This window comes from Anomaloglossus baeobatrachus, chromosome 5 (genome assembly GCF_048569485.1).
Source record: "Anomaloglossus baeobatrachus isolate aAnoBae1 chromosome 5, aAnoBae1.hap1, whole genome shotgun sequence".
Lineage (NCBI taxonomy): Eukaryota > Metazoa > Chordata > Amphibia > Anura > Aromobatidae > Anomaloglossus > Anomaloglossus baeobatrachus.
Genome location: NC_134357.1, coordinates 395,871,111 through 395,897,576, shown reverse-complemented (window position 1 = coordinate 395,897,576; position 26,466 = coordinate 395,871,111). Strand labels below are relative to the sequence as shown.

Below are 26,466 nucleotides of genomic sequence, written 5' to 3'. Positions count from 1 at the left end.
GAGTATAAATAGGACATACAGTAAAAGACACGCACAGTACACATACAGAAAAGAGGATAGACAGTAAGAGATACGCACGGTGGCTACAGATACATAGACAGAGAAGAGAGGATACACAGTAAAGAGACATGCACAGTGGTTACAGACACTCATACAGAAAAGAGGATAGACAGTAAAAGAGATGCACGGCGGCTATAGATACACCTACAGAAAAGAAATAGGACAGACAGTAAAAGACACGCATAGTGGCTACAGACACACATACAGAAAAGAGAGGATAGACAGTAAAATATACACACAGTGGCTACAGATACACATACAGAGAAGATAGGATAGCCAGTAAGAGACACGCACAGTGGCAGATAGTTCGAGAGACATATACAGAAGAGAAGAGACTGAGGATACACAGCACAGAGGATTTACAGTAAGACACATGCACAGTAGGGCACAACTAGAGACATACGCTAGTCACCTGTACACACAAGAGGATAGACAGAGACATGTATGGCGGTGAAGGAGCATATCTGGGGATAAACGAAAATACAATAGGACAGACAGTCAGAAACACAAATGAACACCCACACATATCCTGACACATGCTCAGACCAGGGGATAGAGAGACACACATATTAGATATGACGGGAAGAGATAAGCACATAAAATAAAGCCAAAACAAATAATACACACATACAAAGCGCATAGACAGGCAAAGAATGAAACAAAATTACACAAACAAAAGACTGGCAAACAAATGACACATGAAGAAAGGCCAACAGAGAAGTACATAGAGGATAATCAAATAGATACACACAGAGTACACACCCTTACAAACGCCAGTGATTCAGACAATCCGATCCAGCCATTAATAATAGATCAGAACAATTTTATCTGTTTATTGGAAGAAAAAAAAAGAACGATTGGTTCTCAGCTAAGGAAGTCTACTGCAATAGTCAGAACATGACATTATCACTACCACCATGCAGTTTAACAACTGTTGGCACAGTCATCTCCATAGAGGGCTACGCATACGTAAAATGTCATGGTCCATGGGAAAATCGTTCCTATTCTAACAAAGCATCCTTTTATGAATAATAACGCACGCTGTATGTCAAGGATTTTTTGTTGGATGATTGCAACTTTTAGATTGTCGGGTAATTATTGTTAGTCAGCAGAACATTTATTCATGTAAAAAGGGATATTCAGTCTATGAAAGCCGGGAGAGGGGAGGTTGAATACCGATTCTGAGACCCTCTTAGGCGGGCTTTGCACACTACGACATCGCAGGTACGATGTCGGTGGGGTCAAATTGAAAATGACGCACTTCCGGCATCGCATGCGACATCGTAGTGTGTAAAGGCTCGATGATACGATTAACGAGCGCAAAAGCGTCGTAATCGTATCATCGGTGCAGCGTCGGTGTAATCCATGATTACGCTGACGCGACGGTCCGATGTTGTTCCTCGCTCCTGCGGCAGCACACATCGCTGTGTGTGAAGCCGCAGGAGCGAGGAACATCTTCTACCGGCGTCACTGCGGCTTCCGTAGAATATGCGGAAGGAAGGAGATGGGCGGGATGTTTACATCCCACTCATCTCCGCCCCTCCGCTCCGATTGGCCGCCTGGCGTGTGACGTCGCTATGACGCCGCACGACCCGCCCCCTTAACAAGGAGGCGGGTCGCCGGCCAGAGCGACGGTCGCAGGACAGGTGAGTCCATGTGAAGCTGCCGTAGCGATAATGTTCGCTACGGCAGCTATCACAAGGAAATCGCTGCTGCGACGGGGGCGGGTACTATCGCGCTCGGCATCGCAGCATCGGCCTGCGATGTCGCAGCGTGCAAAGTACCCCTTAAAATCATTGTTCAATGAAGATAAATACAAAAGAGTGTGAACCCACACTGGTTGTTTGCAGAAGGGCCGTTTCTTGCCTTACAGTCACACCAGATGTATACACTAAGGTCTAACAAGTAAAGGCCCCGTCACACACCACTAGATCGCTAACGTGTGACACCTACCAGCGATCAGGCCCCTGCTGTGAGATCTCTAGTCGTTGCTGAATGGTTGGGACCATTTTCTTCAAAGGCGATGTCCTGCTGGGCAGGACGCATTGCTGTGTTTGACGCCTAACAACGACCTCCTAACACAGTCCCAACGCACGCCGGAATTGTTATACAGGTCGCTGATCGTTACTGCATCGTTGGTAAGATCTGACTGTGTGACATCTCACCAGCGACCTCCCAGCGACTTCCCAGCAATCCTTATCAGGTCACATCATTTTCGGGATCGCTGGTAAGTCGTTAAATGTGACGGGAGGGGTGGGGGCTTTAGATATGTTTTATCCCTTGAAAATAGATGAAAGCAGCAAGTTAGCTTAAGTCCAGCAGAAGACAATCCCATTAGAAGATTATTCTGGAGCTGGGTTCACATCAACTTGTGACTTCTTGGGCCAGTAACTTCGTCCATGTGCAGCTTGGTGTGCTAGTCAACATTCCAGATGAAGCACGTGCTAAGTGCCATTTGCCCACACAGCCAAGTCTAATGCATTCTGCAATTATTTTTCTACATGGACCTGGCAATGGCTCATAGGAATTGCCCTACTTGAGTTATTAGCCCATGTGCAGTCAGTTGTGTGCGCAGACAAAAATGACATCATCTGAACTGGTCCTTAGGGGTCCTGATGTAGTAGGTGCGTGCTACTGAGTCAGAAGAAGGTTAGGAGGTCCTGGTATTCTGGAGAATGTAGTTCAACCCACGAAGAACATAAGAATACACGAATGGGGAAACAAAAATTCTGGATCGCTAGACAAAGGATCCTGACAATGAAAAAATACTGTACCTTGGGTTGTTGGGGAAATACTGTCAACTATAGGCAGAAAAATACACATAAAAGAAGAAAACAAAAAAGTATGAGTAAGGCAATAAAAAAAATGTGTGTGTATATATATAGCTATATCTATATCTATATATGAATAATACATATATACACACACACACATATATATATATATATATATATATATATATATATATATATATATATATATATATTTATATACTGCTCTAAAAAGATAGGGAGCACTAAAATACCAATATGCTGTTTAAGTGTTCCATTTACTTTTTTGCGAAGAACACATACACACACACACACACACACACACAGTGGGTACGGAAAGGATTCAGTCCCCACTGTCTATTTCATTGAAACCATTTGGTAAATTTGAAAAAAGTTCATTATTTTCTCATTAATGTACACTCTGCACCCCATCTTGACAGACAAAAATCAGAAATGTAGAGCTTTTTGCAAATTTATTAAACAAGAAAAACTGAAGTATCACATGGTCATAAGTATTCAGACCCTTTGCTCAGTATTGAGTAGAAGCACCCTCCTTTTGAGTTAGTACAGCCATGAGTCTTCTTGGGAATAATGCAACAAGTGTTTCACACCTGGATTTGGGGATCCTCTGCTATTCTTCCTTGCAGATCCTCTCCAGTTCTGTCAGGTTGGATAGTGAACGTTGGTGGACAGCCATTTGCAGGTCTCTCCAGAGATGCTCAATTGGATTTAGGTCAGGGCTCTGACTGGGCCAGTCAAGAATGGTCACAGAGTTGTTCTGAAGCCACTCCTTTGTTATTTTAGCTGTGTGCTTAGGGTCATTGTCTTCTTGGAATGTGAACCTTTGGCCAAGTCTGAGGTCCAGAGCACTCTGGAAGAGGTTTTCTTCCAGAATATCTCTGTACTTGGCCGCATTCATCTTTCCTTCAATTGCAATCGTCCTGTCCCTGTGGCTGAAAAACACCCCCATAGCATGATGCTGCCACCACCATGTTTCACCGTTGGGATTGTATTGGGCAGGTGATGGGCAGTGCCTGTTTTTTTTCCCCACATACCGCTTAGAATTAACACCAAAGAGTTCTATCTTTGTCTCATCAGACCAGAGAATCTTATTTCTCATAGTCTGGGAGTCCTTCATGTGGTTTTTTGCAAACGCTATGTGGGCTTTCATATGTCCTGCACTGAGGAGAGGCTAGCATCAGACCACTCTGCCATAAAAGCCTGGCTGGTGGAGGGCTGCAGTGATAGTTGACTTTGTGGGACTTTTTCCCATCTCCCTATTGCATCTCTGGAGCTCAGCCACAGTGATTTTGGGGTTCTTCTTTATCTCTCTCACCAAAGCTCTTCTCCCATGATTGCTCAGTTTGGTTGGACGGCCAGATCTAGGAAGAGTTCTGGTGGTCCAACACTTCTTCCATTTAAGGATTATGGAGGCCACTGTGCTCTTAGGAACTTGAGTACTGGGGAAATTCTTTTGTAACCTTGGCCAGATATGTGTCTTGCCACAGTTCTGTCTCTGAGCTCCTTGGGCAGTTCCTTTGACCACATGATTCTCATTTGGTCTGACATGCACTGTGAGCTGTGAGCTCTTATATAGACAGGTGTGTGCCTTTCCAAATCAAGTCCTATAAGTTTAATAAACCACTACTGGACTCCAATGAAGGAGTAGAACCATCTTAAGGAGGATAACAAGGAAATGGACAGCATGTCACTTAAATATGAGTGTCTGAGCAAAGGGTCTGAATACTTATGACCATGTGATATTTCAGTTTTTTTTGTTTAACGGAGTTGTCCGACATAAACTCAAAAACTGTTGGTAAGCTAATCTGTGCTGTATTGTCATATAAAACACCCCTACATTGTTATTTTTTGTTTTCTAACTTTTGTTCCTCTTTAATTCACCCTTTATTCTCTGCAGCTCTTTGTTTACATTAAGCTCTAGCAAACATGACCACTTCCTGTACTAAACCTGCCAGTCAGAGCTGGCACCGCCCAGCCTCAGTGTCCAGCCCCTCCCCAGTGTCCAGCCTCGCCCCCTGCCCTCCCTCTGCACGCACATTCCCTGTCAGTATTCAGCCTCAACACTGACCTGTTAGCACTACAGCATTGCAAATAACAGCCCCACATCAGGCTCTGCACCCCACACCACAACAGGCTCTGCACCCCACACCACATTGGGCTCTGCACCACACACACATATGGCTCTGCACCGCACACACACATCGGGCTCTGCACCCCACACCACATCGGGCTCTGCACCCCACACCACATTGGGCTCTGCACACCACACCACATTGGGCTCTGCACCCCACACCACATTGGGGTCTGCACCGCACACCACATCGGGCTCTGCACCGCACACGCACATCGGGCTCTGCACCGCACACGCACATCGGACTCTGCACCGCACACGCACATCGGACTGTGCACTGCACACGCACATCGGGCTCTGCACCGCACACGCACATCGGGCTCTGCAAAGGACATATGGCTCTGCACCGCACACACACACATATGGCTCTGCCCGCACACACACACGGCGCTCTGTACCAACCCCCCCTACACCCATAGGGAACACATGTAAGGAGTACATACTCACCCATCCTCGGTCCTCGCTGCTCCTGCACGTTCGCGCGCTGTCTGTGCTCTGGACATATCAGCAGAGTAGTGACGTTACCGCTGTGCTGAAGAGAGCACAGACAGCGGGACCAGTGATGAGAAGCAGCGCTGCGCTGCTTCTCATCAGCGCTTTCAAATGTACCGGCATCTGTAATCTGTGATGCCGGTACATTTGAATTTGCGATCCTGAGCAGGGGCCCGGTGCTGGCGCTGACACCGTGGGCAGCCGCCATGCCAGTCCCCCAGGTCACGGACCCCACAGCAGTGCAGGGGGAGGTTGCGGGGAGAGTAAGGGGTGCGGGGGAGGGTGCAGGGAAGGGGGGCGGGGCTCATCGCACTGTAGCCGCCGAGCAGGGAGGCGACATGCTGTTCCAGATTTGCATGTCAACATGGTCCTGCCCATGTTGACATGAAATGACCGGAAGCAGCAAAATCGCGGCAGGAGCAGTCACATTACCGCTCTGAGTCGGGGGAGAGGGGCTGACAGCAGGGCAGGTAAGTGGTCACTATCTACTTACCTGCCCCAATGTAGCCCAATAGGGTAATAAAAAAAAGAGTCAAAAGAAGCCGGATAACCAATTAATACATTTTCAAAACACACAGACATACTGGTGTGTATATACCGGCCTCGATTCAGGACTGCTGTTTTGTTTGCCAGTCCTGATTAAGATTACGCTGGAGTTAGATGCTCCAAACTCAATATAGTAAACTTGTCACTAGAGCTGCTGGAATTACGGGTTGCATGAATTAAAGGCTAACTGTATGATTGCAGCTTTTCAGAGCATAGATAGTTTAAAAAGCCAGCCCACCAATCATAGGGATACATGTGACTATTCTCCCCGCCTTGATTGACAGGTCTCTCCCATGTGTTTTTATATTGGGAGACCTGTCAATCACCTGGAGCCATGGAGGAAAAGCTAGATTGGGACACCAACTTGACATCTTCCTGACGACTGTGCAACATAAATAGACGCCATCAACTGTTTATTCTTGTAAAAAAAACAAAAATCAATAGACTGGGTTGCATTTTTTTTTCTTATCAAATTGTCTAACATTTTCACATGATAAAACCAAAAGATAACAATCTATCATCTCAAGCCAACTGTTTAGATCTCCCACATTTCAATTACCAGTCAAGCAATGTGCAGCTTTCAGTCATCTCATGTCTATATCAAATGTCATATAATACATTCACACTTGACCACTAGGAAAAATGTCCATTTTCAAGGAGCATGCCCAATAAGTCACTGCCTGGTAAAGGAATACTGCGCAACTTCTGTTCCTGAAGATTCTTGAGATTTCATGTAAATGTCCCGCTGATAATTTTAATTATTTCATATGCAAAATCAATCAACCAACCAAGTGATTAAAAAACCTTCTCTCTCATCTAACCAGGCTGATTACCATTACTAATGCTTATTGTTCTGTTATGGTCCGCATTGGACCAATAATGACTGCGTGAATGGGCCTTAAGAGACCGACAGATATAAGACGGTGATCGATAAGGAGGATTAGCACTGGAAATACCAGACCAACCAGGCGAAAGCAAGGCTCTTTTTCATTAAATTAAAGCCTTGAGCACTGTGGAGATGTCCTATAAACTGGCAACGGCACCTCGATAGACAAGTAAGTGGTTAAAATCCCATCTCAAAAACCTTGTGGATCACATTCTGTATATGAAGACCACTACTGAGTATTCCTCCTAGACACAGCTAAGTAATGTACATGGCTTGGAATAAATTAAGAACTTGTAAAGTCCTCCAACCCCCCCCCATATAAGTAGGATCAGTTGACAACTCAATGGCCCCGATTCATCACTGTTGTTTCTCCAGTTTTCTGGAATAATTTGCTTTTTTAGTGTCTTTGGTATGTTCCCCTTATTCTCCATGTGTTTTGCACCACTTTATAGGTTGTCAATCTTTCTATTTTTCTGAGACAACTTTGCTTATCCAGATGTTTTAGACCAATTGATAAAATGCGACTTTTACCAAATGTTGCTTTATTTTTGGCGTATCTCCCTTCAATACCTTCCTGGAGCAGACTTCTCAATGAGTTTTCAATTTGGCACAGTGTTGCGAGTTTTCAACGTATTAACGACTTTTGGTGCTCAAAAAACGCAAAAAAAATGGTTAAAGACAAAAATAAAGAGCGTTTTTGTGACGAATTCATGAACTAAATGCGTAATTTTGAAGAATTTGTTGCAAAAAACGTTAGCAAATACCCCAAGACAAAAAAAAAGAAAAGTGGCTTCAATAAATCAGAAATGATGAAATCAGGCCCAATTGTGTATGAAGCCATAATAGTCCTCTCTTGTGGAAAGGAAGCTTAGGGCATATAGGAAGTGTCTGGCAAGTTAGTTACAGTATTTCCCTTTGCCCATTGAAGTAAATATGAATTCTTGGATGTGCAAGTTCCCTTGGAAAATGTTGCAGCAAACAAGCTTCTAGAACCGTACCTTAGTATCAGCAGCAAAAACTCTGCATAAGAACTTACCCTCAAGTTGACCAAATGCACAAGATGGCTCTTGGCCAAACGTTAGATTGCCCCATATGCCTTGGCCCTCATATGGCTTCACCAAGCGCTAATGTTTTTACAACAGGGATAGCAGAGAAAGAAGCTACGTTCCCATAAAAATAAAGATAATTCCAACTGACTCATTATTCTCTTCCCTAAAATCATCTGTCCGAAATGAAGGATGAACATGTAAAGACCACACTGCCGTGAAAAAAACACTGATCGAGGAATGGTGGAAATCGTGATTTTTTTTATAAATCAGGACAAAATCCAGTTCCAGATTGGAGTTTATTCCACAGCAGCGCAGTTTTTACCCATTCATCCTCTATTTCAGATCTTCTTCCCAGGGGTGCTGCAGCAGCCATGTGAGATGTTTCTATAGCAGTTGTGACTGTCACAACTACACAAGGTGAGCCTTTTTATTTATCCTATGTTCTCAGGTAAGATTCTATTTGCGCTCCTCTTGCCTTTCCAGTTTCTCTCTAACCTAAAATCATCTGTTGGGAGAGAGTTGGGTGGTACCCATGTACATCAGATGGTTAGCTGGTCCCACCAAAATGGTTTGGCCAACTTCCATCTAATGTGTACTCGAGCCTTAACAAGCTATTGTTGTCCTTCATGACCAAGCAATTATACTTTTGTTTGACTGGTATTAGTAGCAGTTTTTCATACGGGATCAGCGGTGGATGCCCAATGTTATTGTTGGGAAGATTTCCAGACGGAAACACCGGATGTATACATTGACTCAATACTTCCAAGTATCAGCTGTTACACATAGTTTTCTTTTGTAAAGAACGAAAAAACCATGTACTTTGCGTTTTCCCGGATATTTCTGTATGAAATAACGTTGATTCCACTGCTACAGAATTCAGAATTCACTTTTGACCTGTGTGGTAAAAGCGGGCCTCTGGATCCATTAGACTTACAAGCCATAAGTCTTTCTGATACATACTGTGTTTCCCCGAAAATAAGACCTCCCCAAAAGTAAGGCCTAGCAGGAGTTTTCAGCAAGGCTTAAATATAAAATCTCCCCCGAAAATAAGACCTAGTTGTGGTTCAATAATGAAGTGTCCATGCAGCTAAAAAGGTTAAAGAATGCTGTAGGACACTTCATTATAGACGGTGGACACCACCAAAAGAAAGAATACAGAAGAGAGAAGACCCCACGATCATACTCACCAGACGCCATCCGGGAGCAGTGGAATGCATCAAGGACCTGTGGCGGAACGCACACCCACACCCATCAGATCACATATTCACACACACGAGATCGCGCACACACAATCACACATCAGATCACGCACACACACTCACCACAACCAGTGATATCGATTGCTTCTGGCTAGCATAAGGACCTGTGACGCTATGTAGTGGAGCTCCAGGACCTGCGGGTGGAACGCAAGAAGGACCCAGCGGTGGAACGCATTATAGAGATAAGAAAGACAAGAGTCTCCTGCTGGCTGGAAGCAAGTGGTATCACCGGATGTGGCGAGTGTATGAGCATGCGATTGTATGTGTGATCTCATAAGTGTGTGTGTGTATGCGATCTGATGTGTGATTCTGTGCAATCTGATGTATGTGAGTGTTGGCCAGAAGGAGGGGAGGACGGCGTGCAGTATGCCTGCTGGGAGCACCCACCGAAGATTACAGGAGGACCTGGGAGCCACACAGATTGACGATCCTGGGAAGGGGGATCTGCATTTTTGGGGGTGTAAACTTACCCCAACTATGTCTCCCCGAAAATAAGAACCCAGTGCTTTATTTGGGGCAAAAATAAAATATAAGACAGTGTCTTATTTTTGGGGAAACAGAGTACAATAAGTTCATAAATACAGGGTGAAAATACCCTAATCTCCAGGCTGGCACGCTGTAGAAATGTCTCTACTTTATGCTAGGTCTCACTACCAAAATTGTCCTGCCGTACTGGAAAATGACAATTGTTTATGTGGCAAGTAGGGGGGAAAAAAAATCTAATGACATTAACAGATTCCGACAGAACGGTCAAGGATTTAGCCGCAAAAGAATAAGGGGCTGATCCAAGAAAGGAGGATGGCTCGGATACAGAATATGTGTGTGGAAATAAATATATACGGCAGGAAGAGAAACATGTAAGTGTAAGAGACGAGAAACTGGAGCAGACGTAAAGTGACCAGGCCGCCACTTTCATACACAATGCCAGGCTGTGCTTGTCCTAAAATGGCCTTGCAAGACACATTTTAATAGGTTCTGCATGAAAGCAGAGTCTGGAAACACAACCCCAATCCTCAACTGCTGGCGCCGAGCCAGCCTTTCCCAGAACACAGCCGTTTAAAGGGATACCAAACTATTTTTTTCCGCTTTTTACAGGACCACTAAATATACAAAGCCAATTGCTGAAAATTACTAGTAACATTTACAAGTATAAATGCAAAAAAGTTATGTTGACTTGTATGAACTATAGAAATTGTGATCCAGGGAGTGCGGATTATTTTTCTTTTCTGTTTGGTGTCCTTAAAGACAATGAGTTAGGGAAAATACACACGTGTAATCTATTGTGAAGCGTGTCATACCAGAGCGGTGTTTACAGGACTTTCCCCAGAGAGATGACAGACAACTATTTGGAATGTATAACGTAAAAACCCAATGAGCATTAAACGTAGGAAACTCATCATATAAAAGGCAGCTAAAAAGGAGAGCTCTGAATATCCGTCACATACTTATGTAAATATACCAGGAAGTTATGAAAACTGGATCGATGTGAGAAATGTAATGGGGACGGGGAGGGGGCACAGACTTATTCTGCCTTTATGCCTTATTCATATACAAGAAAATATGGCCCGTTTTTTATCAGTGTGCTAGATCCATGTCCACTTTTACCATCAGGGTGAAATCCATTTTTTTCGTAATAAACTTTTGCATAGAGCCATAAACTGTAATGGGTATGTGGTCAATCCGAGAAAAACCCCAATAGAAGACATAGGTAAAAAAACAGTCACCTCTGTCTCACAGGCACGTCACTTATTGCTTCAAATATTTATTTGTGGAATTAATGTTCTCATAAGTTGATGACTGGATCAAATTTATATCACTGGTCACAAAAAAGGGTCTACTTTTGGTTCTCAAAAGGCACTGCTACCGTCTTTTTCCAAAAATAAGACATTCCCCAAAAATAAGCCCTAGCAGGGATTTTCAGCATTTTCGGAGCAAGACTCAAATATAAGCCCTAACCCAAAAATAAGCCTTAATCGCGGTTCAATAATGAAGTATCCATGCAGCTAAAAAAGTTAAGGAATACTGCAGGACACTATTATAGACAGCGGACACCCCGCAAGCACACTCACCAGATGCCGATTGAGAGGCCCTGCAGTGATTGCACAGCCACATGCATCAGATCACACACACGCACACATCAGATCACACATACAATGACCACATCCAGCGATACCGATTTCTTCTGGGCCGCAGAATCCTGAGACGCAGTGCGGTGGAGAGCAAGGAGAGCATGTGGCTCCGGATGGAATACATTCAGGACCTATGATGCATAACTTCCTCCCATCTTTCCTTGCGGCCGAAGACATTCTGTACCGCCGGATGTGGTGAGTGACTAGTGATGGTGTGTGTGCAATCTGATCGGTGATTGTGTGTGTGTGTGTGTGTGTGTGTGTGCGCAATCTGATGTATGCGAGTGTGTCGGCCAGAAGCAGGGGAGGACTGTGTGCAGCATACCTCCTGTGAGTGCCCGCCATAGATCACAGCAGGACCTAGCGCTTTTTTGGGGGAAAAAAAAGTATAAGGCAGTGTCTTATTTTTGGAAAAACATGGTACTTTTGGCAATAGGATATGACTGTATTGCAGCTCATGCCCATCGGTGAGAAAACTAAATTGGCCATTAATAAACAGGTGGACCTGTTTTTAGAAAAAAAATGCTAAAAAACAATTTGGCCCTAAGCCATCAAGACCGTCGTGAACAACGCCAGTCTTAATGAGGGTGCATTTTGGAATCAGATGTTCATAATTTATTAAAGGGAACACACTAGGCAAGCAATCAGGAGCATCTGACAAGTCGCATCACAAATTTTATTTCAGTCAGGGATTGGAGTAAGAATTCTGGAGTAGGGAACTCTACATCTCATAATAAATTATAGGAGTATGGTGTCACGCACACCTCGTACCCTGTTCTGCCCATTTTGACCAAGCTGGGAAAAACTGGCAAGAAAACATAAAAAAATCTCCACATTTTTGGGGGCGTTTCTTTTAAAACTAGAAAGACAGTTTACAAGGAAGCCATAAAATTAAAGCACAGATACGTAAAAACTGTGATTATAAAAATGTATTCTTAGTTTGATAACACAACGCAAATACCCAAATGCTAGAGTCTTCAAGTTTATTTAGGCGAGTAGTAGACGACAGCTCTGGCAGTACAATGTCAAGGGCATCTGTACAACAAAAATCACGTGCCATGGCTGTCACACAATTTAATGTGCATGACTTCTCTCACCTTGAGTAACATTTTTACTGAAGTGAATGGAGAACTGGAAAGCTTTGGTCCTCCGTTATGCCAAGTGCTATGTACAGGTAAACTGCCACTTGAGCACAGGTTTGGCACAAGCCATAGGAAATTATTTAAATTATGGCAGATAAGTATTCTAATCAATGGGGCCATTTTGGCTGAAGTGGTAGGCAATGTCTGGGTGGACATGTTAAGACTTGTAGTTCCATCCAAGATCAACAATAGGCAAGAGCGCCGTGTCTGTTGTGCTCTATGGCAGTTTCTCAAATTGCCGTCCACAAACTCCAGGAATACGCCCCGTAGCCTAAAGGAGTGTGTACTGTGGTTGGGAACAAAGCTTGTCCTGCTGCGAAGCGTTTTCATAAAGAAGAAAAAAGTTGGGGAAAGAGCCTGCTGCTGCCAGAAGAGCTGTGCTGGGAAATGTTACTGCCGGCCGATGGAGCTGCCTATACCGGGGTGGTGGGACAAGTCAATAGATGTCATAGTACTAAGCCTATTATACTGAGGATGTCATAGGTGTCATTACATGGGGGCATATTACACTGTGGGGCCTTATACTGAGGGCAGTATTGAAGTCATACTGGGAGGGCTTTTCTAATAAGGGTGCTAAGGATGTTATTTTTAGTTAGGTTATTGGTGTGTAGTCTATTTATTTTGGGATCACATATACTTATGCGGTAGGATGGAGAGTTCTCAATAAAAGGTAAAAATGTTGCGTGGCACGCTATGCATGTCGCTTTGTGTCCCTTGTTTGCCTCCAGCACCCATGGTACTGAATCCAGCTATGGGGGGTGCACTTCTGGAAATGTTTGTCCCCAGGGAATCCTTGGCGTGAGAAGGGTGACTTCTGCAGGACTGCACTGTAGTCAGTGGCATTATGACGCACCGGCAACAAACATCCGATTATGTCTGCGTGAATTATCACAATATTGTTTCACTTCCTATTCCGATAAAAGCTTACGTATAGCAGATTGCAAAGGTTCCTTTTTACTTTAGAAGATTTATGCAAGAAGCCATGAAATCTTACAACACATCTGACGAATATGAGGCAAACATATAAAACCTGACGAACTGCTTGGCATTTACAGTATTGACAAGATTTCTCAAACGCATATCTATCCCCGCTCACCAGGGGACAAAAGAGTTAATAGTCAGCCTGCCTTGTAATACACTCACGCCCCCGTAAAATTTTAGGAGATTCCCCATAGACATAGCAAACTTACAAATACATACACTAAGTACTCACACAAAAGGGCAGGGAGCCTTTCTTCTGCTGCAGTTTGATAGCACAGGCTCTCCCCCACCCACGGCTGTAACCCTTTCATTGCCCTGTCAGCGGTATGAGTGGGAGAGTGGGACAGGCTTGGCCCAGCCTTACCTAAAATTAATTCTGGGTTTAAGAGATGGAGGGACAGCAGCCAGACATACATACTAAAGATGAAGGGGAAGGAGGCAGTATAAAGGAGGAGGCCCAGAGGGTGGAGAGAGAAGTGAAAAATGGGACCTGGAGAATAATATATTATGAGGAAGACAGATGCTTCAGCCTCTGGAATCTACACTGTGCTAATAAGCTTGCCATGATGCAGACCAAAGACGCTTACATTTGTAGCATCTGAGGGTATATTAGACGCCTACAGAATTTATATCCTTTCTCAGCCTATAGCAGGATTAATTTAGTGCACAGTATGAAGCAGTGGTGGTTGGCTATAGACTCAATGCCATCAATGTACCATTCACATTGGAAATCAATTGGAGGATCTGCGGACAAGTATTTTAGAATGTCAGCGAGAAAACGGTGTTCTATAATCCGACCCCCCTTCTAAATGCGGAGCCAGATATGCTACGTCCATAACATAGAGTCAAGGCCATAATACACGGGAATACATGTGTGCATGATTAAGGCTCCTCTCTCACCCTCCGCCCGTCTGCTCTCTCCCCACTCTCCTTTCTTGTTTTCAGATGTTTGGCCTGGAGATTCTCTCCAGGAAGTTGGTGTTCCTTCCCCTCTAGAGAGAGCCAAAGAGAAGGGGGTGGGAGACAAAATGGGAAGACAGACAGAAAGGGGAAAGTGGGAGAGAGTGAGGGGGAAAGTATAGGTGGAGTATTAGGCTCCGTTGTAAAGCAATAGAAGGGAAATGAGCAGTGAGGAGAGATGGGGCAGATAAAGAGAAGTAGTAAGCGGTATATAGGGCAATAGGTAATGTAGATGTGTATGGCTGGATGGTAATTGAGTAATCTGGGACCTTTATGGCACTGGCTGGCTAATGGTGTCTGTACACAGGTCGATTTCAGACAGTGAACACGCTCCTATCAACCACATACAAGTCGTTCAGCGTCTGTTTACCGACCTCTACAAATTCTAAAGAAGAATAATGGGAAAGGAACAATTGCTAATATGATCGTTCTTCCCCCCCCCCCATACTGTACCATGTTATCAGCTGTTATCAGCAGCATATCACCTATTTACAGCGGGTTATGTACTGCTGGTAATTATGATTTTCTTTTTCACGGTATAAATGATCAGCCAATGAAGAAGCATTCTGCTCATTTGTTGGGTGATCACTGCAATGTTTACATGGAAAGAGCGTTCCTACAAAGGAGCTTTTCTATTCGTCTAAACTCGCCATAAATTAGTTCTCCAGAAATATATATGAACACATACACTGATAATGTAGGTGTCCTAATGCTGAATTTAATGGACACAACATGTGTCCTAGATCCAGTAACCAAGTAACGTGTAGGTGGGTTCTCTCCTTGATTAAATGCTTTGTTGGAGTCTAATGTCACCTTCTTTTTTTTTCTTTCCAGATATTCCATTTCCGAAATATATTTGTTTTTGTTGGTTTCTTTTTCTTTCCTCCTCCGTAGGAGACAGAAGTTGCTGTTTTACAATTTTAAATTATAGGCAGATTAAAGGACCAACATATTGAGAGATCTGTCCAGTTGACCTACATCAAGTCAACAAAGTGGTTACTGATATGGGAAACATTCAAAGGGAACAAAGGACATATCCATTCCATGGAGCACACGTTCAGACATTGTGTAAGCAAAATAATTCCATCCTACAGTCTTGAAGATATTTTTGAGGTGACCAAATGTAACTGAGACTATATGAAGAAGTGTGCTCAGTATGGGTACACCAGATTTATTTTGGGCTTGTTCGGCTTCCACCTGCTCAATCTTTTGTTTTGGATAAACCATTAATTCCCCTCCCCTAATTTAGGACATATGGACACTGTCGAACCAAGTGAAAGTGTGTATGATATTGTTGGGGAAAAAAATCTACCAGCTAACTAAGATGTTTGGCTAGCTTAGGATCAAGAGTGAGGCCTGCCATGTACACAAGGTAAAATTTATACATGCTCACATCAATATAGTGGAGTTTACTGAAATGTATTAAGTATAATGCCACCTTAAGAAGAAAAAACATACAGGGCAAAGGTTTGGCCAAGAGATACACTTACCCAACAAGTAGCTGCCAGACACCTTTGAAAAAAGAACCAAAGCTAACAGTCAAAAGCCAATGCTTTTCCACCCCCGGTTCGAAAAGAGTTGGGATACCTCCAGTGACATTAGATGGTTGACTAGGCCTGCCAAAGTTGAATTGTTTGGCCAACAGGCACTGAATGTCTATGGCCACCTTAAAGAATGTCACTTTTGGAAGACAATGCAAAGCACAAGGGCTAAAAGGAGAATACATAAGAAATAGGACAAAGAGGTGACTGGAAGAAAATAGGTAAAGTAAAAGGAAGGTAATCGGAATTAGAGCTCATGCGCACTACAGCGCTATGTGCATGTAACCCATTAATAGGTGCATGGGTTTCTAAAGTTCTGTTCTCCTGAACAACACTCCTTGTTCCACCATATAATGCTTATATATGTAACCATATTATAGTGACAGTCTCTCTCCAAAAAAGCATTGCCTATACACTTCAATAAGGCCAGCTTCGCACATCCCCATTTTTAAGAGCTCTCTGGACAGGCCAATAGTTTCCTGACCCGAACTATAGTCTCATAGGCACATATATGAGGCTGTTGAGTTCGGGTTAGGAGCTGCATGGTACAAAGATTGGACATTGTCTGTACATGGACCTCGAAACTTGGAGACATGATGCCGGACTCGTATAGCATTGGGAGGGCATGGATGCATTGTTTTCAGTTGCATTCTACACAAAAATGTTTTGCATTCCTCCATGTCAATTTGGGAGGATATATGGGATTGTTTTATTTTTAACATTTAAAAAGAAAAAGAGACAAATTACTAGAAAAAAAAATGAAAAAAAGTGGAAAAACACCAAAAATGATTTTTAAATGATAAGAAGAGGTCTGACGCTTTTATTATGTGTGGTATACTATGATGTGGTGTGCAACCTGTCACATTTCAGGAGCTGTAAATCTACAACACCCAAATGTCCTAACTGTAAAAAGATGTAGACTGCACTAAAAAATAAATAACAATCTATTAGAAGATCCATAATATAAGACAAAGATGGAAGAGGAGTAAAAGAACAAGCAATACTCAACAATATAGTCTGCAATTTACACTAACCACTCACAAAACGCTCTCACTTCCCTTCTCTCTCTAGTCCCCGTTTCCGCTGTGCCCCCTCCTCCCACAACCCGATGCAGACATGCTGTACTGCACCCCCCCCATCTTTGGCTGACCTCATACTTCCTGGCGTGACTACCAGCTGTGCCCAGCAAAATGCCACTTCCTGTCACTAGCACTCACGGGCAGACAATTCAGTCTCTCACTTCCTGAAAATGATCCCCCTACTTTTTGTATTAATTAAATACATATTTTATATCTGCAGAACATACAACCTGAAGTTGTTAAAGTCACAGTCTGTGTGTTTTTGTTTTTTTAGCAGGTACAGGGCTGAATTTCCTGGAGAAATGAACCCGAATGACTCCTAGATTCCAGGAATTCCACACTGAGACAGACAGGTGAAAAAAAAAACCACAGACGTGACGGCTACAAACAACTAACATCACTTAGAAACACTAAGGCTAGGGTGAAATGATCTTTTTCCAAGCAATATTCACATCTCATCTACACTGGGGGTAAATCTCTGATGTGCCACAGGCCACCGTTAGCCAAAAAGTCTACTTTTGGCATAAAACCTCCTAGTATGCGCAGGTATAGCTTTTCTTCTATTGAGTTGGAGTACTTTTAAAGAGCGGTATGATTTTTTTCCCCTTTTTTGGGGGGGGGATTTTTCTTTAACACAACGGCAGTCGCCCTTAGGGGATTATTTCCAATATGTACCAATACCATAGAATATGACGAAGGCGTCCAATAAAGGTAAATATCACGAGATACCTCTGACATGTACCTCCAACCTGGGGCAGATATATCATTGGGGCCATCTATGAGGCTGCACAGGGGCCCATGAAGTAAGGGGGCCCATGTCTACCTTCGAGGCAGATGGAAATGTGCATTTTGATGACTTATTGGACTGAAAAGGGCCTATATACTGTTCTTGCACAGGAACCCTTTTCTGTCTGTGTCCGCAAGTGCCTTCAACGTCTCCTCAAAGCGAGATGTGAAAAAAGCCTGAGGCATACAAAAAACCTATACTGCTAAACCAGGAACTTACGCAGTTGGATCATGTTGCCATTCACATCCATTGTAAAAATGAAAAAGGACAACAGTCACAGTAACTTTAGCCATCATGCTAGGCAATGATAACTATGACAAGTTATGCATAGAAAACTGGAGTCTGCAAAACGTCATATAAGACTTCATTCACAAAACAATGGACAATCTACAAAGAAGTGGTGAATGTGTTCAGTCATAAAGACCGTCTTCAGCCCATCAGAAAGTCCAATGTATCGAGCCACAGAGACAGATTTGCCTTCCGCTTGGTGGTGTACACATCGTGTGATCCTCATATACCGTGTTTTTCCAAAAATAAGACACTTTCTTATACTTTTTTGCCCCCCAAAAAAGAACTAGGGCTTATTTTTGGAGGAGGTCTTATTTTTGAAGAAACATGGTTGGGGGTAAGTTTACCCCCCAAAAAAAGCGGACACCCCACTTCCCATGATACTTATGCTTACCAGACCTGGACGTCTGTGTGGCTCCTAGGTCCTCCCTGTGATCTCCGGTGGGTGCTGCACGCCGTCCTCCCCTGCTGCAGGCTGGCTGACTGACACTGACACAAACATTCACTCACACACAGCAGATCTCACACACACACACACACACACACACACACACACTCATTACATCCAGCATTACCGAATATTTCTGGCCGCAGGGAATGATGAGAGGAAGTCACGTGTCTGGCCCGCAGGTCCTGTAAGCAAGCATTCTTGCGCTCAACTGCACAGCCTTCCAGGATTATGCCAGCCAGAAGAAATCAGTGTCGCTGGATGTGGTGAGTATGTGTGTGATGTGATGTGTGTGATCCGATGTTTGTGTGTGCAATCTGATTGTGTGTCTGTGAGATGGGATGTGTTTGTGTAAGATCTGATTGTGTGTGTGAAATCTGATGCATACGGGTGTGCGATCACTGCAGCACCTCTGCTCGGTGTCTGGTGAGTGTGATTGCGGGGTGTCCGTTGGCTATAATGAAATGTCCAGCAGTATCTGTAACTTTTTTAGCTGCATGGACACATCATTATTGAACCGCAAATATGGCTTATTTTCGGGGGAGGGCTTATATTTAATCCTTGCTCCATAAATGCTGAAAATCCATGCTAGGGCTTATTTTTGGAAAAACAGGGTAGTAGGGACATATATAGCAAAAAAAACAGGGGCAGACAGATAATTGGTGCAACCGCACATGGGCCCAAGATGTAGGGGTAGGGTCCATTTCTACCTCCATATCAGGTAGAATTGTGCATTTTGATGAGTTATTTTACTGAAATGGGCCCATATACTGTTCTTGCACAGGGACCCTTTTCTGAATGTGTCCACCAGTGGCAAAAAACCTTCACTGAGGCATAACACGCTGGACAAATTGATTGTTTGAAGAATGGTCTGAGGAAGGCCCCGCAGCCTAAACATGTTCACCAACTGTTTGCGCATAATGCAGTGTTTTATGAATAAAGTCACATAATGTTTTGGAGAGTGCAGACCTTTTTATGTATATCTTAAAGGGGTTGTTCACTACTTTTACATTGATGGCCTATCCTTGGGATAGGTCATCAATGCCTGATTGGCCGGGGTCCGACACCCCGCCGATCAGCTGTTCTCGGTACCGTCAGCGGCAGCAGGCAGCCAGAAATGCTCAGTTCCGACACTGCACTGTCTACTGATAGTGGCCATAGCCAGGTACTGCATATCCGCCTCCTATTGAATAGAATGAAAGGCGGATGTGCAGTACCCAGCCACAGCCACTATCAGAAGACGGAGCAGCTCCAGAACTGAGCATTTCTGGCTGCTTGCTGCCGCTGACGGAACCGAGAACAGCTGATTAGCGGGGAGCGTAGTGTCAGACCCTGGTTGATCAGACATTGATGACCTATCCTAAAGCGGGCTCTACATGCTACGATATCGTTAATGAATTATCGTCGGGGTCACGGTGTTTGTGACGCACATCCGGCGTCATTAACGATATGGCAGTGTGTGACACTTATGAGCAATCTTAAACGATCGCAAAAGCGGTCAAAATCGTTTGCCGCGGAGAGGTCGTCCTGAATCAAAAAAACGTTTTCTGCTTATTAGCGATGTTGTTCGTCGTTCCTGCGGAAGCACACATCGCTGTGTGTGGCACCGCAGGAGCGACGAACATCTCCTTACCTGCCTCCACTGGCAATGCGGAAGGAAGGAGTTGGGCGGGATGTTACGTCCCGCTCATCTCCGCCCCTCCGCTTCTATTGGACGGCTGCCGTGTGACGTCGCTGTGACACCGAACGCACCGCCCCCTTAGAAAGGAGGCAGTTCGCCGGCCAGAGCGACGTCGCAGGGCAGGTAAGTCCGTGTGTCAGAGTTAAGCGAGGTTGTGCGCCAAGGGCAGCGATTTGCCCGTGTCGCACAACCGATGGGGGAGGGTACGATCACTTGCGATTTTGCTAGCGAGATCGCAGCGTGTAAAGCCCACTTAAGGATAAGCCATCAATTTAAAAGTACCGTAGTCAACAACCCCTTTAATCTCATTGCAAACACGTTGCAAATACCGGAGTGCCGAGCTCAGCCACAAGAAGGTGAATGGTCTACCTCTAGTGATCAGGAGGTTTCACCCTCATAATAGAAAAGGATTGTTTACTGTAATAGATAATGAATCATGGTGTGATGTTAAATTCATTGATAAAGTATAAAAGGGTCCAAAATTATTTTCTTAATAAATATTATAATTATTATTTCTTTTTTTTTTTTTTAAGTAACATGGCAAGTTATGAATGTTACGTTTCTGGAGATGGGATCAAAGGATTTATTCTGATTGCCATATTTGGAGTCGGGAAGGAATTTTTCCCCCTAACATGGGGCCTTTGTTAATCCAGAGGAAGTTAATGGACTTTTGTACCTTTTTTCAACTATGCAACTCTATATGGATCCTGTCCTAATAATCACTGTACATTATATAAAGATCCAGCACTGTGTGATCCTGTCCTGATAATCTACAGTCAGGAGATCACTGTACATTATATAGAGATCCAGCACTGTGTGATCCTGTCCTGATAATCTACAGTCAGAAGATCACTGTACATTATATAGATATCCAGCACTGTGTGATCCTGTCCTGATAATCTACAGTCAGGAGATCACTGTACATTATATAGAGATCCAGCACTGTGTGATCCTGTCCTGATAATCTACAGTCAGAAGATCACTGTACATTATATAGATATCCAGCACTGTGTGATCCTGTCCTGATAATCTACAGTCAGAAGATCACTGTACATTATATAGATATCACTGTGTGATCCTGTCCTGATAATCTACAGTTAGGAGATCACTGTACATTATATAGAGATCCAGCACTGTGTGATCCTGTCCTGATAATCTACAGTCAGGAGATCACTGTACATTATATAGAGATCCAGCACTGTGTGATCCTGTCCTCATAATTTATAGTCAGGAGATCACTGTACATTATATAGAGATCCAGCACTGTGTGATCCTGTCCTGATAATCTACAGTCAGGAGATCACTGTACATTATATAGAGATCCAGCACTGTGTGATCCTGTCCTCATAATTTATAGTCAGGAGATCACTGTACATTATATAGAGATCCAGCACTGTGTGATCCTGTCCTGATAATCTACAGTCAGGAGATGACTGTACATTATATAGTGATCCAGCTCTGTGTGATCCTGTCCTCATAATCTACAGTCAGGAGAATACTGTACATTATATAGAGATCCAGCTCTGTGTGATCTTGTCCTGATAATCTACAGTCAGGAGATCACTGTACATTATATAGTGATCTAGCTCTGTGTGATCTTGTCCTGATAATCTACAGTCAGGAGATCACTGTACATTAGATAGAGAGCCAGCACTGTGTGATCCTGTCCTGATAATCTACAATCAGGAGATCACTGTACATTATATAGTGATCCAGCACTGTGTGATCTTGTCCTGATAATCTACAGTCAGGAGATCACTGTACATTAGATAGAGATCCAGCACTGTGTGATCCTGTCCTGATAATCTATATTCAGGAGATCACTGTACATTATATAGTGATCCAGCTCTGTGTGATCTTGTCCTGATAATCTACAGTCAGGAGATCATTGTACATTAGATAGAGATCCAGCACTGTGTGATCCTGTCCTGATAATCTACAATCAGGAGATCACTGTACATTATATAGTGATCCAGCACTGTGTGATCTTGTCCTGATAATTTGCACCTCAGTTAACTGTACAGAAACCCAGCAATGACTCAGGGACTTGTGCATGGCCCGGGCCCACACACGCTCACACACCAGGACACAGAATAATTTCCATGTTCTCCACATGTGTGAGGTTTTACTACAAGGACTGTGACTCTATATTTAGGTATAAACATGAACTACACTCCAAAAACAGATCCGTGTGCTTCCAATTAACACTTCTAGTGGGAAGATGTGACTCGTTCTGTGCCACTGTGCCAGAAATATGCTGGTGAAGACAGTTCCACAATCCCTCTCCTGGGACTTCTCTAGTACAAGCTCCGGCACAAGTCTACTTAAAGGGCTTGTCCATTAATGGAGAACGCAAGTTTAAATGAATTCAAGACCCTAATTAAAATAAAAACAATTAATACTCATCTCCTGCATCGGTGCTGTTCCAGCAATGTTGGCGGCACTATTCCCGGTGAGTGACATGTTGTGTCACCCACAGGTACAGCCTTTACCATTTCGTCAGAGCGGATGCTCACCCTGATGAATTAGAGCTGGTGCTTACTGGTTACAGCCTGCATGTGACACAACAAGCCTCATCGCTCTCCGAGTTCTTCATCGTCGACATTGCTGGAACGGCACTGCTCCATTGTATCACGACATGGCAGAGCCCTGTTGTCGGGACCGTTGAGTTCCCAACAGCTAGGTAACAACTTGCCAAGTGGGTACAACCCCTTTAAAGGGAGTCTATCAGTAGGATCAACCCTCCTAAGCAGTCTATGTGGGCATATAGGTCACAGGAAGCTGAATAAAATGATTCATTGATATCTGAGATGCAATATCTTATTCCAGAGAAATCTATGTTTTTCTTATATGTAAATGAGCTGTTCCAGTCTATGGGCCGGGCATTGATCTGAATGAGAATCTGCCTACAGAGCTTTGTCAGACATGTAACTAAAGCCTGCTTTACATGAGTCGATCTATCGTGCGATAGCACGAGCGATCGTACCCGCCCCCGTCATTTTTGCGTCACGGGCAAATCGCTGCCCGTGGCGCACAAACTCGTTTAACCCCCGTCACACGCACTTACCTTCCGGACGACCTCGCTGTGGTCGACGAACATCCACTTCCTGGAGTGGGAGGGACGTTCGGCGTCACACGGCAGCCGGCCAATAGAAGCGGAGGGGCGGAGATAAGCAGGATGTAAACATCCCGCCCACCTCCTTCCTTCCATTAAGCCAGCGGGTGCCGTGGGACGCAGGTACGCTGTGTTCATCGTTCCCGGGGTGTCAAACGGAGCAACGTGTGATGCCACGGAAACGATGAACAACCTGCACCCATGAAAATAAACGATATTATGAAAGTTAACGACGAGTACACGACTCACGATTTGTGAGCGATACTGCGTCCCTAAGAGGTGTCACACGAGACGACGTCGTGCGCTATGCCGGATGTGCGTCACGAAAACCATGACCCCGACGACATATCGCACAATATATCGTCTCGTGTAAAGCCCGCATTAGGCCTTTTTCACACCAGTTTTTTGCCATCAGTCACAATCCGTCTTGTGACTGATAAAACGGATCCTTCGCAGATTGTGGTAAAAGTGATGCGACAGATCCTGTAAAAAACAAGGATCTGTCGTACCACTTTTTGTTTTCATGTGAAACGTTATTTGCTAGTAAAAACCTAGAGAGAGAGAGATTTGTTCAGCCAGACACTGTTTTACCCCATCTGAGCATGCTCTGTTTAAAAAAAACAGAATCCGTCGCTGGATTCCACCATAGGAAGGATCCTGCGCCAATAGGCTTCCATTATAAAACACGACAGGCAGCGACGGATCCAGCGCTGTCCGTTTTTCGACAAAGACAAAAAACGTTCCTCTGGACGTCGAATGCAACGTCAGGCCATCCGTCGCAATCCGTCGCTAATACAAGTCAATGAGAGAAAAATTGATCCAGCGCTGGATCCGGTTTTTTTTACATTTTGATGGATTGCGACTGATGGAAAAAAACTGAGGTGTGAAAGGGGCCTAACACAAAACAGTAGAACTCAACTCTGTCTTCTTACAAACACATTTGCTGCAGCTCTCACAGCTCTGCTGTATTGCAACACTGAATAGCTGTGAGATAGAGGCTGAAGCAGAGAGGAACCTGCAGATGTGTCAGTAAGGCCGGAGTTCCACTTGTGTATGACTTGCGCGACTCTCACATCGCATCACCCGGCATGGCCACACACTCTCCGGTCACGAACGTGCAGCTGCAAACAAATACATTCAGTCGACCCGCTCCTGTCAGGAGAGTGTGCACCCGTGTCGGGTGATGCGAGAGTTGCGTTGAGTCATATGCAAGTGAAACTCCGGCATTATAATCACACACAGCTCTACAGTGAGGCCTGGTGGGGGGTCATTACATCCCACTGGTAACGCCCCCTTCTATTTAATACAATCTTTGGAGGCAGCGTCTGATGGAGATCTGTGTCCGGCACATAGCCTAAAACAGCTCTATTACATATTAAAAAAAACATGGATATCTATAGAATATAGATTGCAGATATCAAGGTATCATTTATTCAGTTTCCTATAATCTAAATGGCCATTTAGGATGGTTGACCCTACTGAAATATTCACTTTAATACATGCTTTTCCTGATAATATCCTATGGTCATCTGAGCGCAGAACTAGCTGTGTACCGGAGTGCCACCACTGAATGGCAACAGGAGTGTTCTCATTCACTGACAGCAAACTAATAGCTTTCAAATGATGAAGAATTAAAACACTAAAGGGGAATTTCATAAGCCAGTCTTAATCTAAAATTCGTAAGGGTAAAACGCGTCAAATTTATTAAGCGACTTACACCTCTAAATAAATGTGTCCTTTGAAGCTAAATACTTTGAGCAGCCATACACATACGCAAGAATGTACAACAGTTTCTGTTGTCATCAATTATTTCACATGTCAAATATACAAAATAGTACATTTTAGCGTAAATGTGATGTGTGCCAAAATTTGCAACAAAATGATACAAAAATTGTGCAAATGGTTTGATAAATTTCCCCAAGAGCAGAAAGAAGAAGACAATCTGTTATAAATAACTATAAAACAAGGACTTCTTTTAAAGGGGTTGTCCAATCCTTTACATACTATATTCCCCAGTGTAAAGGCCCTGTCACACACAGAGATAAATCTGTGGCAGATCTGTGGCAGATCTGTGGCAGATCTGTGGCAGATCTGTGGCAGGTCTGTGGCATGTCTGTGGTAGATCTGTGGCAGATCTATGGCAGGTCTGTGGCAGGTCTGTGGCATGTCTGTGGTAGATCTGTGGCAGATCTGTGGCATGTCTGTGGTAGATCTGTGGCAGATCTGTGGCAGGTCTGTGGCAGGTCTGTGGCAGGTCTGTGGCAGGTCTGTGGCAGGTCTGTGGCAGGTCTGTGGCAGGTCTGTGGCAGGTCTGTGGTTGCAGTGAAATTGTGGACAATCAGTGCCAGGTTTGTGGCTGTGTACAAATGGAACAATATGTCCATGATTTCACTGCAACCACAGATCTGCCAAACATTTATCTCTGTGTGTGACGGGGCCTTAAAATTAAATTAACATATACCTCCCTCATGAGTAGCGTTCCAGCACTGCTGGCGTCGGGGCTTGCGTGATATTGTTAGCGCTTGGTCACTTGTTGCGCTTTTTTGCCACATTTTCAAGGGGAAAAAATATTGCACTTTGCAGTACCAGCAAAGTGAATGAGACTTCTGAAATCTCATGCCCGCTTACTTTTTACTTGTGGATTTGAAGCATCAGTGTTTTTTTTCCAAGCAGCATATCAATTATTTAAAGGCAATCTGTCACCAGGTTTTTGCCACCTAATCTGAAAGCAGCATAATGTAGAGACAGAGATCCTGATTCCAGCGATGTGTCACTTACTGGGCTGCTTAGTGTAGTTTTGATAAAATCACTGATTAATCAGCAGTAGATTATCTGTAGAGGACTACTTGGCGTGCTGCCAGGTAGTCCGGCATATTCATGAGATCTGTATAACTGCTAGATCTGCAGCAGAGAAAACAGTGATTTTTATCAAAATGACAGCAAATAGCTCAGTAAGTGACACATCGCTGCAATCAGGGTCTCTGTCTCTACGATTATGAAAAACATGGTGACAGATTCCGTTTAAGTGTTCCCCCCCCCTCAAATGAATGGGAAAAAACGCAAGTAAAAAAAGCATAAAAAACTTGTTTATTTTACACAT

General features: G+C 43.9%; 1 protein-coding gene across 3 annotated transcripts in view; it reads right to left on the bottom strand.

Annotated features, from left to right (window-relative positions):
• RARA (retinoic acid receptor alpha) overlaps nucleotides 1–26,466 on the bottom strand; it is a 188,479-nt gene that overhangs the window by 126,831 nt on the left and 35,182 nt on the right. Inside the window, exon 1 of one of the 3 annotated variants that reach the window (XM_075350154.1) lies at nucleotides 13,700–13,793. The exons of the other annotated variants lie outside the window; for them this stretch is intronic. The gene's annotated coding sequence lies outside the window, so the exon portion shown is untranslated. Of the gene's footprint in view, nucleotides 1–13,699; nucleotides 13,794–26,466 lie in introns of those variants that run through there. 3 annotated transcript variants of the gene reach the window in all.